General features: G+C 41.6%; 1 long non-coding RNA gene across 1 annotated transcript; it reads right to left on the reverse strand.

The window, feature by feature from the left end:
• Window positions 1-8311: 8311 nt before the first annotated feature.
• On the reverse strand, window positions 8312-14152 carry LOC144382805 (uncharacterized). Its single transcript, XR_013450213.1, has 3 exons — window positions 13694-14152; window positions 11677-11764; window positions 8312-8616 (listed from the first exon to the last, which is right to left on the reverse strand). It is a non-coding gene; the product is annotated as an uncharacterized LOC144382805 (long non-coding RNA).
• Window positions 14153-16158: the final 2006 nt, after the last annotated feature.

Consider the following 16158-nt stretch of genomic DNA (forward strand, 5'->3'; position numbering starts at 1 on the left):
CATCAAAATAATTTCTGTATGGTATGACGTTGGAATCAAGATTCATTTTTTCCCATATGAATATCAAGTTGTTCCAGAATCATTTGTTGGAAAGAGTTTCCTCTCCCCATAGAATTATGTTGGAGCTTTTATCACATTTCAATTGGCATATACGCATGAATCTGTTTCTAGACTCTATATGCTGTTACATGGATCTATTTGTCTAACCACATGCCAATACCATACTGAAATAATTACTGTAGCATTATAGCAATGCTTGAAATCAAGTGGTGTGAGTCCAAAAACACTGTTTATCTTTTGCATGCTTATGTTGGCTACTCTGGGTCCTTTATATTTCCATGTAAATTTTTAACAGCTTTATTGAGATATAATAATTTATGTACAATTAACTGGGTATATTTTAAGTGTACAATTTGACTGGATCTCATATATATTATATACATATAATATATATGCATCTGTAAAACCATCACCACTATCAGGAAAACGAGCACACACACATCACCCACAAGAATTTTCTTTTGCCCCTCTGTAATCTCCATATTCCTCCTGAACCTCCCTCCAGGCCACCGCTGATCTGCTTTCTGCGCTACAGTCCGTAGGTATTTCCTAGAATTTACGTAAATGGAATCATGCTATATGTATGCTTTTTTTTTTTTTTGGTCTGATAGCTTTCACTCAATTTTTAAAATATGTATACATCTTGTTAAGCGTATCAATAGTTCTTTTACTACTCAGTAGTATTCTGTTGTATGAATGTACTAAAATTTATGTATCCATTCCCCCTTTGCTAGAGAATTGGGTTGTTGCCCATTTGGAGGTGTTACCAATAGAGACACGGTGAGCATTCATGAACAAGCGATCGTGTCAACAGACACTTTCTCTCCAGATGTGTAAATACCTGGGAATGGAGCGGCCAGTGCCTACGGCAGAGGTACGTTTAACTTTCTAAGGAAGTGCCAAATGGTGTTTCAAAGTGGTTGTACCATTTCACGTTCCCACTGGCTGTGTGGAAGAGTTTCAGTTGCTCTGCGCGTTTTGTTAACACTTGGTGTGGTCAGTCTTTTACATTTTAGCCGTACGAGCAGGTATGCTGTGATATTTCACGGTGGTTTTGATTTTTCAGTTTACTACTGATGTTTAGCATATATTCAAGTGCTTATTTGCCATCTATATGTCTTCTTTGCTGAAGTGTATATTCAAATCTTTGGTCCATTTTAAAAATTAGGTTGCATTTTCTTATTATTGAGTTTTGAGAGTTTTTATAGATTCCAGATAACAAGCTCCTTTTCAGATACCTGCTTTGACAATGTTTTTTCCTTATCTGGAACTTGTCCTTTCATCCTGTTAACAGTGTCTTTTGAAGAGCAGTTTTTTACTTTGATGAAGTATAATTTATCAATTTGTTCTTTTAGAGACCAGGCTTTTAATGCCACATCCAAGAAATCTTTGCCTAACTCAAGGTGACAAAGATTTTCTCTTATATTTTCTCCAGAAGATTTATGGTTGAAGTTTTGCATTTAGGTTTAAGACCCATTTTGAGTCAATTTTTGTACACAGTGCAGGTTATGGACCAAAGTTCAATTTATGAGATATGAATGTCCAATTGATCTAGCACCATTTGTTGAAAAGACGATCCATTTCCCCACTTTTAAACCTCTGTCGAAAATCAATTTTCTATGCATTTGTGGGTCTAATTCCAAACTCGTTCTTCTGTCCCATCAACCCATTTGTCTATCTTGTGGTCAATATCCCACTATAGTTTTTTTTTTTTTTTTTTTTTTAGATTTTATTTCTTTATTTGACAGAGAGAGACACAGCGAGAGAGGGAACACAAGCAGGGGGAGTGGGAGAGGGAGAAGCAGACTTCCCACTGAGCAGGGAGCCCGATGTGGGGCTCGATCCCAGGACCCTGAGATCATGACCTGAGCCGAAGGCAGACGCTTAACGACTGAGCCACCCAGGCGCCCTCCCACTATAGTTTTTTAATAGCTCTTGAAATCGGGTGGAGTTAGCCCCTTGAATTTATTATTATGTTTCAGGGTTGTTTTGGCTATTTTAGTCCGTCTGTATTTCCGTGTAAGTTTTAGAATCAGCCTTTCCATTTCTATAAAACAAACAAATAAACAAACAAAAACTAAAAACACAACTGGTTGGGGTTTTTATTGGGATTGCATTGAATCTATAGATGAATTTGGGATGAGTGGAATTTTAACTTTATTGAGTTTTCTGATCCATGAACGAGGGGGCTCCTCTCTCACAGGGGCTCCAATTGCATGTATATTAGACTACTTGAAGGTACAGCATATTCCACTTAAAGTTTTTCTCTGTGCATGTCATTTTGGGTATTTTTTTATTCCTATATATGGAAGTTTACTCCCTTTTCTTCCGCTATGTCTAATATGCTGTTAATTCCATCCAGGATATTTTTCATCCCAGACATTGTAGTTGGCATCTCTAGGTTTTCCATTTGGGTCTTTCATATTCTCCATGGCTCTACTTAACATTCATTCATTCATTCAAGGGGGGAGGGGCAGAGGGAGAGGGAGAGAGAGAATCCCAAGCAGGCTCCACGCCCAACACAGAGCCCAGTGAGGGGCTCCATCTCACAACCCTCAGATCATGGCCTGAACTGAAATCAAGAGTCAGACGCTGAACTGACTGAGCCACCCGGGCGTCCCTCTACTTAACTTTTAAACATATGGAATACAGTTATAATAATTGCTTCGATGCCCTTATCTGTTAATTCTAGCATCTGTGACAGCTCTGGGTTGGTTTTGACTGATTATTCTTCTCACTGTGGGACTTATTTTTCTGCTTCTTTGCATGCCTGATAATCTTTGATTGGATTCCAGACCTTGGGAATTTTATCTTGTTGGGTACTGGATTTCTATAAATATTCTTCAGCTGTGCTCTGAGATGCAATTAAATTGCTTGCAAACTATTTGATCCTTTGGGTTTTGTCTTATGATCTGTCAGGTGAGACCAGAGCTGTGTTTAATCTAGGGCCAGGGCTGGTACTAAGATGAAGAAAGCAAGGTGCCTGGGGTGCAGAATTTAGGGAGGTACTTGTGCTCAGGGTCATGCAAGTGCAGGACCTCCTTAAATGTTGTGTTGTATGGGGCTCACTAGGGGACTCACCCTAGTCCTAGCCCTCACTATGGCTAATTATTTGCCACCACTCAGGTAAGACCTAAGTACTTTAACCAAAGCTCCATGAATTATGACAATTTTCCCACCTGGCTGTTGGAAGAGGAATATTCCCAGTTCTGTGGGAGCACCAGGCACTGTCCCCAGCCTTGGCTAATTTCCTCACATGAATATGCTGATCAGCACTGAGCTGAATATTCAGGGGGACCCTCTGCATACATCTGGGGTTCTTTATATTGCCTTCTCCTTTCTGACACTCTGCCCTGTGAACTAGGCTCCTTGGTCTACCTGGGCTCTCATCCTGAACTCCTCAACTTAGGGAGTCTGCCCAGCTCTGCCTGGGCTCCCCAAAACTGTATCACAGCCTACAAATTGTCTCAAGGTAATAGTCTGGGACAACGTAAGGATCACCTCATTTGTGTCCCATCTCTCAGGGATCACTGTCCTTCCTTGCCTGATGTCTAAGGTCTTGAAAAACATTTTTTCATGCTTTCTTGTGTTGTTGCTATTGCTGCTGTTATTTCAGATGAAAGAGTAAACTTGATCCCTGTTATTTGATCTTTGCTGGAAGAGGAAGTCTATTTCTGGGCGCCTGGGTGGCTCAGTTGGTTAAGCGACTGCCTTCGGCTCAGGTCATGATCCTGGAGTCCCTGGATCGAGTCCCGCATCGGGCTCCCTGCTTGGCGGGGAGCCTGCTTCTCCCTCTGACCCCCCCCCCATGTGCTCTCTCTCTCTCTCATTCTCTCTGTCTCAAATAAATAAATAAAATTAAAAAAAAAAAAAGAGGAAGTCTATTTCTATACAAATTTTAGAATCAATTTATAAATTTCTGTCAGAACGTCTGCTGGGATGACTGAGATTGTGTTAAATCTGTAGATTAATATGGAGAGAATCGCTATCTTAATAACATTGAGTCCCCAAGTCCACGAACACGCCGTAGCTCCCCATTTATCCCAGTTTTCCTTAATTTATGAACAGAGTATTTTCACTGTTTTAATTTTATTCTTAAGAAGTTAGTGTTTCATGTTCTTTTAAATGCTATTGTTTGCATTTCATTTTTTAATTGTTTCCTGCTAGCATCTAGAAATAAAATTTATTTTTGTGTACTGACATCACGGACCTCAATTCCTGAAACCTTGTTATATTTTTTTATTTAAATTCAATTAGCCAACATATAGTACATCATGAATTTTTGATGTAGTGTTTAATGATTCATTAGTTGCATAACACCCAGTGCTCATCAGATCACATGCCCTCCTTAATGCCCATCACCCATTTCCCCCAGTGCCCCCACCCCCTCCCTTCTGCAACCCTCAGTTTGTCTCCCAGAGTCCAGAGTTTCTCATGGTTTGTCTCCCTCTCTGATTTCTTCCCATTCAGTTTTCTCTCCCTTCCCCTAAGGTTCTCTGCGCTATTCCTTATGTTCTACATATGAGTGAAACCATATGATAATTGTCTTTCTCTGAATGACTTATTTCACTTAGCATAATACCCTCCAGTTCCATTCATGTCGATGCAAATGGTAGGTATTCATCCTTTCTGATGACTGAGTAATATTCCATTGTATATATGAACCACATCTTCTTTATCCATTCATCTGTTGAAGGACATCTGGGCTCCTTCCACAGGTTGGCTATTGTGGACATTGCTGCTATGAACATTGGGGTGCATGTGCCCCTTCTTTTCACTACATCTGTATCTTTGAGGTAAATACCCAGTAGTGCAATTGCTGGGTCATAGGGTAGCTCTATTTTTAACTTCTTAAGGAAACTCCATACTGTTTTCCAGAGTGGCTGTACCAGCTTGCTATATTAACTTATCACTTCTAGTAGGGTTTTTGTGTTTTTTCATAAATTCTTTAGAGATTGTCATATACAGAATCACATCATCTGAGAACAAAGAAAGTTATTTCTTGCTTTCTAATCTTTGTCTTTTATTATTTCCTTGCTTTATTGCAATTTCTATGACCTCCAGAATGGGTAGTATCAAAAAGACAAGAAATAACAAGTGTTGGTGAGGATGTGGAGAAAAGGGAATCCTTGTGCATTGTTGGTGGGAATGCAAACCGGTGCAGCCACTGTGGGAAACAGTATGGACGTTCCTCAAAAAAACTAAAAATAGAAATACCCTATGATCCAGCAGTCACACTACTGGGTATTTACCCAAAGAAAACAGAAACACTGGTTTGAAAAGATATATGCACCCTTATGTCTATTGCAGCATTAAGTACAATACCCAAGATCTGGAAGCAATCTAAATGTCCATTGATAGATGAATGGCTAAAAAAGATGATATATATATTATGGAATATTACTCAGCCATAGAAAAGAGTGAAAAGAATCTTGCCATTTGCAACAACATGGATGGAGCTAGAGAATATAATGCTAAGTGAAATAAGTCAGTTAGAGAAAGACAAACACCATATGATTTCACTTAATATGTGAAATCTAAAAAACAAAGCAAATGAACAAATAAACAAAGAACAACAACAAAAGAGAAGCAGACTCATAAATACAAAGAACAAACTGGTGGTTGCCGGGGTGGGGGGTGTTAGTGGGGGGATGGGCAAAATAGGTTAAGGGGATTGAGACGTACAAACTTCTAATTATAAAATAAATAAGTCATGGGGCTGAAAAGTACAGCATAGGGGACACAGTCAATACTGTTGTAATAACTGTGTGTGGTGATAGGCAGTAACTACTTATTGCATGTAATGTATACAACTGTCAATTCACTATGTTGTATACCTGAAACTAACATAATATTATATGTCAATTACTCTTTAATTTAAAAAACCACCGAACATGCATTCCTGAAATAAATGTAATTTGGTCATTACTTATTATCATTTTATATAGGGTTAGATTTATTTGCTAATATTTTGTTGAAAAGTTTTGTATCTAGTTCCTGAGCAATATGGGTCTACAATTGTCTTTTTCTTTAACTCTGTTCAGGCTTTGCTATCAGTTGTATGCTGGGCCTCACAAAATGAGTTGGGAAATGTTCATGCCTATTTTCTGAAAAAGTTTGTGTAGCCTTGGTATTATTTCTTCCTTAAGTGTGATAGAGACAAAAAAATGAAGCCATCTGGGCCTGGAGTTTTGTAAGCCTTAAATTATAAGTTCATGTTCCATAATAAATAAATGTAGGGATATTCAGGTTTTCTGTTTCTTCTTGTCTTAGCTTTAATCAGCTGAGTTTTTCAGGGGAATTTTCCATTTCATGTAGGTTGTTAGATTCATTTGCATAAATTTGCTCATGATAGCCCCTTATTGTCTTCGTAGTATCTATAAAACAAAACTGATGATTCCTCTTTCATTCCTGATATTGGTGATTTTTTTTCCTCCATTTTTAGAAAAATCAATATTGCTAGATTTTTATGAGTTTTAATAATATTTTTAAAGAAACAACCCTTGGGTTTGTTGGTTTTCTGTATTGCCTGACCATATTCTATTTAATTCATTCTCATGCTATCTTAAGACAGAAGATATGGTCATTGATTTCAAATTTTTATTCTTTTCTAACATTAGCACTTTAAATTATAATGTTTCTCTAAAAGTGATTGAGCTGAATCCCATGTATCTTTTGAAATAAACCTATAAATTTTAAGGATAATTTTAGATTTACCAAAAAAGTTGCAAATACAGTACAAAGAGCTCCCATATACCCAACACCCAGTGTCCCTGTTAATATCTTGTGTGTATGATGTAAATGTACATATACATCCATGATAGATTTGTCATAACTAACAAACTGATCTTGATATATCATTATTAACCAAAGTCCATATTTTATGTGGATGTCCTTGGTTTTTGCATAATGTCCTTCTTCTGTCCCAGGGTCTCATCAAGGACACACATAAAATCTGATCATCATGTCTCCTAAGGCTCTTCTAAATGGAAATCTTTCAGATTTTCCTTGTTTTTAAAGATCTTGACAGTTTTGAGGACGACTGGTCAGGTATTTTGTAACTGTGTGCACCCCACACATTTTGAGATGTTGTGTCTTCATTCCTATCAAATTTAAGAGTTTTTCTAATTTCTGTTGCCATTTTTTCCAGCCACTGGTTACTTAGAAGTGTATTGTTTCATTTTCTCACATTAGAGGACTTCTAGTTACCTTTTCCGTGTTGGTTTCTGGTTTATTTCCATTGTGGTTAGAGAGCTTACTCTGCATTAATCCTACCTTTTGAAATACACTGAGATTGGCTTTATGACACAGCATATGTTCTCTGTTGGTGACATTTCATGGGCAATTGAAAAGAATGTGTATTCTACATTTGTTGGATGTGGCAGTCTATAAATGTCAATTGTATCAATATGGTTGAGAGTATTATTCAAATGTTCTATAGATTATAGATTTTTGATCTATGGGTTCTATAAATTTCTGAAAGAGGAAAGTTGCAGTCCCCAACTATGAATTTGGATATGCTTATTCCTGGTCAATTTTTGCTTCATGTATTTTGACCCTGTTTTAAAGGTGCAAATGTACTTAGGATTATGTGTCCTCCTAATGAACTGATACTTCTAGTATGAAGTGTCCCTCTTTATCTCTGGTAGAATCTTTTTACATCAAACACAACTATTGATACTGTTGAGTTTAAATAAACCACCTTGCTATTTGTTTTCTATTGATCCCTCTTGTTCTTTTTGTTTGTTCCTCCTTTCCTGCCTTGATCAAATATATTTAGCAATCTAGTCCATCCCACATTTTGGATTTGGGACACATCTGTGCATCATACTTTTTGTGGTTACTATAAGAATTACAACATATAGTCACATTCGCCTTGAATTAATATTGTACTGCTTTATATATAAAAATCTTAAAATAGTATATTTTTATATGACCCTTTCCCATCCTTGGTGCCATTGTGTATATTTCATTTCTACACATTAATAAACACATTAAATTGTTATAAAAGCAATCGCTAGTTTTAAGGAAATTAACAAAAAAATAGTCTCTTTATTTACTTAGTGTTTGTTATTTTCAGTGCTCTTCACTCCCTTCTGTAGGCATAGGTTTCTACCTAGTTTTATATCCCTGCATCCTAAAGAACTTTCTTCAGCATTTCTGTTTCTTTTTCTTCTTCTTCTTTTTTTTTACAACTTTTTATTTCAGGACTCTTTTACACTTTTGCTTTTGTTTTAAACAACTTTACAATAAACTACACATGTTTAATGTATGCAGTTTTATAAGTTTGGACATATGATACACCTGCGGAGCCATTGTCACAATCAACATAATAGATCTATCCATCACCTCCAAAAGTGTCCTTGTGTCCCTCTGTGCATGTGTGGTAAGAACTCTTAACATGAGCTCTAGTCTCTTCACAAACTTTCAAGTGCATATACAGTATTGTCCATTATCAGCTCTATGCTGTCCAGCAGATCTCTTGAACTAATTCATCCTGCATAACTGAAACTTCACACCAGTTGAACAACACTCTTCATTTCCCCTCCTCTGAGCCTGAATTTTGAAAGCAGCAAGAGAAAAGAAAAACTCATCACATACAAGGGAGCAACCAGGAGACTATCAGTAAATTTCTCAGCAGAAACCTGGCAAGCCAGAAAAGAATGGAATGATATGTTCATATATAAAAAGTAAACAACTGCCAACCAAGAATACTTGGCAAAGCTGTCTTCAGCAATGAAGGAGAATAGGAAAAAAAAAAATGAAGGAAAAAAGGAAGAAAGGGAAAATAAAGTCTTTCCCAGACAAACAAAAGCTGTGGTAGTTTATCACCACTGGATCTAACCAACACATATGGAAAAATTCACCCCAAAGCAGAAAAATAACAGTTTTTCCAAGCATACCTGCAACATTCTCCAGGAGAGATCATGTGCTAGGCATAACAAAATTCTCAATAAATTTAAAATAATTGAGATAATCTAAAGTATATTCTCTGACCATACCAGAATTAAATTAAAAATCAACAACAGAAAGAAATCAGAGAAATACTGATATACTTGGAAATCAAACATCACATTTCTAAATAATGCATGGGTCAAAAAAATATTAAAAAGGAATTTAAAAAATAGAAAACAAAATGAAAATATGACATTAAAATTTATGTGATGTAACTAAATCAATGTTTAGCAAAAGATTTTAGATTTAAAATCTTATATTGGAAAGGAAAAAAACTTAACACAGTAAAGAATGAAAGAAGGGATGTCACTATAGGAATTCCAGAAAGTAAAAAGGAAGATTATGAACAATTTCATGGCAAAAACTTAAAGGGATCTATAAAATTACTGTGAGAATTAATAAGCAAGTTTAGCGAGGTCACAGGATGTAAGATCAATATATCAAAAAATCAATTGTATCTCTATATACCACCAATGAAAAATCTGAAGACAAAATTAGGAAAACAATTTCACTGACAAAAGCATCAAGAAATATTTAGGAATAAATTTAAGAAGGGAAATGCAAAACCTTTGCCCTAAAAACTATAAAACGTTGGTAAAAGAAATCAAAGTGGACCTAAATTGAATGGAGCCATATACCATGTTCATGGATTGGAAGACAATATTCTAAAGATGGGAATTGTTGCTTTCAGTTTTTCACTGTTGAGTATGATGTTAGCTGTGAGCTTATCATTCATGGCCTTTATTATGTTGAGTTACATTCCTTCTATACCTAATTTCTTGAGTTTCTATCATGGATGTTGAATTTTGTCAAATGCTTTTTCTGCATTGACTGAGATGATCATGTAATTTTTATCCTTCATTCTGTTAAAGTGGTGTGTCACATTTGATTTGTGTATGTTGAGCCATCTTCACATCCCAGGGATAAATCCTACTTGGTCATAGTGGATGATTCTTTTAATGTGCTGTTGAATGGTTTGCTAGTATTTTGTTGAGGATTTTTGAGCTTATCAGGGACATTGTCCTATAATTTTCTTTTCTTGTAGTGTTCTTATCTGGCTTTGGTATGAGAGTAATACTTGTCTTATAAAATGAATTTGAAAGTATTCTCTTCAATTTTTTGGAAGAGTTTGAGTAGGACTGGCATTAATTCTTTCCTAAATGTTTGGTGGAATTCACCCATGAAGCCACCTGATCCTGGGCTTTTCTTTAATGGGAGATTTTTTTATTACCATTTCAATCTCCTTATTCATTCTTAGTCCGTTCAGATTTTCTATTTCTTCCTGATTCAGACTTGGTAGGTTTTATGTTTCTAGGAATTTATACATTCCTTCTAGATTATTTAATTTGATGGCATATAGTTGTTCATATTCGCCTTCTATGGTCCTTTGTGATTCTATAGTATTGGCTGTAATGTTATTATGTAAGTCCTCTCTCTTTTATTCTTGGTTAGTCTAGCTAAACAATCCTAAAATTTATATGGAACCACAAAACACCCCAAACAGCCACGGCAAACTTGAGAAAGAAGAATAAAGTGGGAGGCATCACTCTTCCTGATTTTAAACTATATTACAAAGCTAGTAATCAAAACAATATAACAGTGGCATAAAAATAAACCACAGACCAATGGAATAGAACAGAGAGCCCAGAAATAAACCTATGCATATATGTTTAACTCATCTTTGACAAGGGCACCAAGAATACACAACTGGGAAAGGATAGTCTCTTCAATAAATAGTGTTGGGAAAAGTGGATATCCACATGCAAAAGAATATAATTGGACCCTTATTTTACACCACACACAAAAAATTAATTCAAAAAGTATTAAAGACTTAAATGTAAAATCTGAAATTATAAAACTCCAAGAAGAAAACAGAGGGGGAATAAAAACCATGACATTGGTCTTGGCAATGATTTTTTTTTTTTTTATAAGACACCAAAAGCAGAGGCAAAAAAAGAAAGAATAAACAAGTGGGACTACATCAAACTGAAAAGCTTCTGTAGAAGAAAGGAAAGAATGAACAAAATGAAACAAGCAACCTACAGAATAGGAGAAAATATTTACAAAGCATATATCTGATAAGGGGTTAATATCCAAATATATAAGGAACTCTTACAACTCAATAGTAAAAAAATAAGAACAAAAATAATTCAATTAAAAATGGGCACAGGACCAGAATAAACATTTTTCCAAAGAAAACAGGCAGATGGTCAACAGGTACATGAAACTATGCTCACCATCACTGATTATCAGGGAAATGCAAATCAAACCCAAACGAGATATCACCCTGCATGCATTAGAATGACTACTACTAAGAACACAAAAGATAGGGGTGCCTGGGTGGCACAGTCAGTTAAGCATCTGCCTGTGGTTCAGGTCATGATCTCAGGGCCCTGGGATCAAGCTCCGCATCGGGCTCCCTGCTCAGAGGGAAGTCTGTTTCTCCCTCTCCCTCTGTCCCCCCTCCCTGCTTGTTCTCTCTCTCTCTCTCTCTCAAATAAATAAATAAAATCTTCAAAAAAAAAAAAGAACACAAAAGATAACTAGTGTTGATGAGGATGTGAAGACATTGGAGCCCTCGTGCACTGTTGGTGGGTAAACTGGTGTAGCCACTGTGGAAAACAGTACACAGCTTCCTTGGAAAATTGAAAATAGTACTACCATATGATCCAGCAATCCCACTTCTGGGTATCAATCCAAAGGAAATGCAATCAGGATCTCTGCGCCCCCCATGTCATTGCAGGATTACCTATAACAGCCAAAACACGGAAACAACCAAAATGACCATCAATGAATGAATGAAGAAAATCAATATATAATATATCAAAAATATATGAAATATTCATCCATGAAAAAGAAGACATCCTACTATTTGGGACAACATGGATAAACCTGGAGGACATTATGCTGAGTGAAATAAGCCAGATACAGAAAGACAAATACTGTATGTTTCCACTTGGATGAGGTCTCTAAAGTAGTCAAACCAGGGGCACCTGAGTGGCTCAGTCAGTTAAGCGTCTGCCTTCAGCTCAGGTCATGATCTCGGGGTCCTGGGATCAAGCCCCACATCGGGCTCCGTGCTCAGCAGGGAATCTGCTTGTCCTTCTGCCCCTCCCCTGCTCAGGCTGTCTCTCTCTCTCTCTCTCAAATAAATGAATAAAATCTTTAAAAGAAAATAAAGTAGTCAAACTCATAGAAACAGAGTTTAGAATGGTAGTGACCAGGGGCTGGGAGTGGGGGATGTGGGGAGACAGTGAAAGGGTTACACACTTTCGGTTATAAGATGAAGTTCTGGGATCTAAGGTACAGCATGGTGATTCTGGTTAGTAATAACGTATTGTAAGCTTGACATTTGCTAGGAGAGTAGATCAGAAGTGTTCTTGCCTTCTGGTTCTCCCAAGCAGGCGGCAGGGTGGGAAGCCATCGCGGGTTGCCGGCTCCATCCCCTGAACCAACCCCTGGAGTCACCACCTAAGGGAGGTGGGGGCTGATGGGCCTCTGAGAGGAGCCACCGTGAGGGGAGCCTTGGGCTGTGATCGGGATCCCCCCAGGCCTGGGCCCTCAGGATTCTCCCTGCACCTCGCCGCCTCCTGTGCAGGCACCTGGCTGCCTCAGCCTCCACCCTCCATGCCTGGTGCCCACAGGGGTGCTGGTCATCTGGCTGCTGTGGCCCGGGAGAGGCGGGGTGGTGGCAGGACGGAGGAGAGGGGCGCATGCTCTCGCGTGGACTTGGCTCTGGTGTCTGGGGGTGGTGGGGCGTTGAACTCAACAAGGCCAGTGAGAATGGAGAAGGGAAGAGAGGCTATAAAAATACCATCTCCCCGTCCAGCTGGTTCAATGGGACTTTGGGGATGGGAGGTATCCCACAAGTAAACAAATACAAGGTCTCCTACCCATGTAACAGGATAAGATGGAAAGCACATTATGTGATGAAACCCTATTTAAAAGGCGCAAGTCAAAACAAATAAATTAATTTTGTATTACGAAACAATTACAACAGTGCCCACTGCCCTCGTCCCCCACCTCCTACCCCCGCCTCCAACTAGAGGTCTTCTTTCTGGCTCGAACCCTGGGGTTTTGGCAAAATTTAAAATGGCTTCAGTACAGCGTGTGCCTTTGGACCCAACCCGGCTGGCTTTATTACGTGCATGGACTAGCGGCACGTTGTCTGGCGGGCTTCCCCAGCCCGGCACCCTTTCTTGCTCCCAGAGACAGAATAGGGGCAGCTGAATCTGCCCCACTAGGCTGCCCCCCACCCCCCAGGCCAGCCTGGTGACCTGCTGGGAGTGGTGGCCCGCAGTGATTTGCACTGTTTTCCTTCCCTCCTGCCCCCAGGCTGATCCCTGCCAGGTCTCCCCTCCCTTTCACATGACTTGTCCCATCCCTAACCTCCTTCCCCTCCCCCACCTTTCCTGCCTCCCAAGGAGACACCTGAGAGATCTGCTCTGTTAGGGTTGGGAGCCCTCACTCAGCCTGCCGGGGCCCTAGAGTGCTCTGCTCTCCCTTCCAGAGTCAGTTTAAATTCAGTCGAAATGCCGTGCTCTCTGGGAGGCTGAGGTGTGCCTAATGTCCCTGCAAGGCGCCTCCATCCCAATCCCTTGGACCTGCGACTATGTTACTTACATGTCAAGGGCGAAATTAAGACTGCAGGGAGAGTTAAGGTTGCTAGCCCACTGACCTTAAAAGAGGGAGGCGATCCAGGATTCTCCAAGTGGGACTCAGTGTCATCCCAGGGGTCCTTATAAACGTGAATGAGGCAAGCAGGAGAGGAGGCTGAGCAGGATCCGGCCTGCCTGCCCATGCTGGCTCTGAAGATGGAGGAGGGGCCACGAGCCAAGGGGCACATGTGGCCTCCAGAAGCTGGCAACAGCCAGAGAACAGATTCTCCCCTGGAGCCTCCAGAAGGAACTCGGCCCTGCCAAGCCCTCAGTTTTCTCCTAGGGAGACCCATCTCAGAGCTGGCCTCTGGACTCTAAGGCACTGTAGCCTCCACGTCAGGGGTAATCTGTTGTAGCGGCGAGGGGAACCCGGGACAAAAGTCTTCTCCCCCAGGACGAGGAAGGCAATCCCTCTGTGGGCTCCACTGAGTCCAGAGCAGGTCTCTGGATGCTGCTATTTTGACGGGACATTCTGTAACGGCTGAAAGAACAAGCCGATAAACTCACAGCTTTTCAAACATGTCCAGGTAGAGTAAGCCCAGTCCCAGCCTTCACCCCTCCCTCGGCCTTGCTCTGTCCTTGACCCGCACACATCTCAGGGCCGTGCTAAAGAGTGACAGGGCCGGCTTCCTCCCTGAGGAGGGAGCTCTGGGCGGGGGCTCCAGAGCCGGGGCGGGGGTCCCGGAGCGGACCGCTGCCATCACCTGGTGAATGACCAGCTCTGTGGCCAGGGTGTCCTGCCCAGAGCACAGCCCTCTGGGGGCCCCTGTGGCACCATCTGGAACCGTTTGTCTTGCTGTCTCTCTGGGTGCAAGGGGGGTGGCTGATTGATCGCTGAGTGCCCAGAGCCAGAGCCGACACACAGCAGGGGCTCCGGGAATGTAGGCGCCAATCAGTCAATCAACAAATCAATCAGTCAGTCAATACACATTTAGCAAAACCAAAAGACGGTTTCAGAAGAACGTCCAAGTCTGCAGCATCGCATTCTCCTTATGGAGGACCGCTTCTGAGCTGGCCTCTCTCTCACCTGGGCCAGGCTCTCTGAAATGCATCGCCATTTCATACCTGCCCCCTCTCCCGGCTTCTGGACCAGCCTCCCCTGTCCCCTGAACCCAGGCACCCCAACAGGTGAGCCCTCACCTGCCCCCTGCACCCTGGGCAGACCCACAGCATGCCCACTTCAGGACTCTCACCTACTCCTGGTCCTCCACGTCCCCAGCATCCAGCTCCAGAGAAGGCCCTGCGCAGGTTCCCCAGCAGGGTTCTCCTAGGCAGGGAGGGCACTAGGCCCAAGCCAGCACTCTGCTGATGGGCTCCAGCAAGGCTATAGTTTTGATGCTATTATATTTGCATTATCCATCCTCATTTCCTCTTAACTTTCCCCCCATTTGCTGTTTTGCTGAATTAATGAAAAGAGTGGATACCTTGTGCCCCCTTCTCTCTGGACGCTGAGTGTGGTATGATGAGATTCTGTTAACGTGGCTCTGTCCTTGGAGCCAGGCTGGACCTGGCGGGGGGGACACTGTATCCCCAGGAGTCCATGGTGGGGATGGGAAGTAGGATTCAGGGGCCCAGGATGCTGGGTCTCCCCACGTGGATGAGTGACCCGCCCTGAGTGGAGAGGAGGTAGGGGTGTCAGTGGTCACAAGAGTGACGAGGCTTTGCTCTCTCACGTGGCAAGACGGGCCACTTCGTGTCTGGGGCCAAGAGACAGCTACATAGACTCTGGAACCGAGTGTCCTGAGCTCCCTGAAAACCCCATTGCTTGCAATCAAAGTCAGATCAATAATTGCAAAAAACGGAGCCTGGCTCCTTCCCGGCTACCCTTCCCCACTGTCTCTGGGGCGCTCAAGCTGACGGCCTCCCCCCAGTAGCAAGGAGGAGTGTCGGTGATGACTGGACTAGGAGTGCAAGCCCAGCCTCATTCATTCACGCTGGAGACGGGGCCTTCCTGCCTCTCCCCCTCCCTGCCGCAGTCAGTCTTGGATCATTCACTTCCAGACCCAAGCAGCGGCCCCCAAACGGGACAGTGATGTCACTTCCCTCCCCCTTGTCCCAGCCTCCAGCCCCTGACATGAACAGGTCCTCAAAGGACTCCCCAGGGAGGCCTGACAGACAGAGAAGGTGAGGGGCGAGATGCAGGAATTCTTCCTAAGGAGCCAAGGAACTTTCTGGCACTGGCGATTCTCACAGGGCAGCCGGAGCTCGTAGCCAGCAGGCCGGCATGACTCTGACTAACGGGTGTGGACGTCCCAGGAGGACCAGTCATCATCAGAACAGGCTGTTTGCCCGTCAGGGAGAGGGTGAAAGTGTCCCCTAAAGGCTGCACGAAGCTTTTCCAGAAGCTTCTACCGGAAGCAGCACACAGCGGGTCTGATGGAGAAGGTGGGGAGAGGGCCAGGGCCAACGGCAGGGAAAAGAAAACCCAAACCCACACCAAGTCTTGTTTTTGATTTACCTGCGCGATTCCTGGGCTGAAAATTGC

The sequence above is a fragment of the Halichoerus grypus genome, chromosome 8 (genome assembly GCF_964656455.1).
Source record: "Halichoerus grypus chromosome 8, mHalGry1.hap1.1, whole genome shotgun sequence".
NCBI classification, from domain to species: domain Eukaryota; kingdom Metazoa; phylum Chordata; class Mammalia; order Carnivora; family Phocidae; genus Halichoerus; species Halichoerus grypus.